Consider the following 1,033-nt stretch of genomic DNA (forward strand, 5'->3'; position numbering starts at 1 on the left):
TAACTATGCAGATGACACAACCTTGCTTGCTGAAACTGAAGAAGACCTGAAGCACTTGATGCAAAAGGTCAAAGACTGTAGTCTTCAATATGGACTGAAGCACAACATCAAGAATACAAAGATTCTCACCAATGGCTCAATTGACAGCACCATATTCGATGGAGAAGAGATTGAGGTTGTTAGCAATTACAACTTGCTTGGATCTAGGATCAACACTAACACCAGCAGTCAGGAATTCAAAAGATGAATGCATTGGTAAAATCTGTTGTAATGGAACTCTCTAGAGTTCTGAAGAGCAACGGTGTCAGTCTAGAGACAAAGATGCACATGATCCAGGCCATGATCTTCTCAATTACTTTTTGTGCTTCAGAGAACTGGACAATGACTAAGGACAACAGAAAAAGAATTGATGCTTTCGTGTTGTGGTTCTGGAGAAGAGTCGTGAACATAACATGGACTGCCAAGAAAACAAATCAGTCTTTCTTGGACAGGGTGAAACTAAATCTCTATTTGGAGGCTAGGATTTTGAAGCTCTGCTTCACTTAATTTGGGAATATTGCTAGGAAAGATCAGTCATTGGAGAAGGGCATCATTCTTGAAAGGGTGGGCGGACAACACAGGAGAAGAAGATCACAGATGAGATGTATTTATACAGTAACTGGGGCAATGGGAGTTGGTGTGTCAGAATTACTGAGACTGGTGCAGGACAGGGAATGGTTCAGAGCTGCTATGCATAGGTTTGCTATACATCGCAAGCAATTCAACAACACATAACAATAATAGCATACTATGACATGTTTGTAAGCAAGCATGGCATTCACTTCCTAAGCAACACGCCTCCTGAAACTTTATGAAATTTGATAAATGTCGATAGCTGGAGAGTGGCTTCAGGCCTTTTGTTCACAGAGTCACTATGAGTCATGCTTGACTTGAAAGCAATCAACAACAACAACTTCAGTAGGTTTTTGCTTGTGTGTGAGCTTTATGATGTTGTTTGTTATTTTCCACATTCTGTTTGATCACCTTTCTTTGG

This window comes from Elephantulus edwardii, unplaced genomic scaffold, assembly GCF_000299155.1.
Source record: "Elephantulus edwardii isolate Elephantulus edwardi_28Jun2011 unplaced genomic scaffold, EleEdw1.0 scaffold00347, whole genome shotgun sequence".
In the NCBI taxonomy this organism is placed as follows: Eukaryota; Metazoa; Chordata; class Mammalia; order Macroscelidea; family Macroscelididae; genus Elephantulus; species Elephantulus edwardii.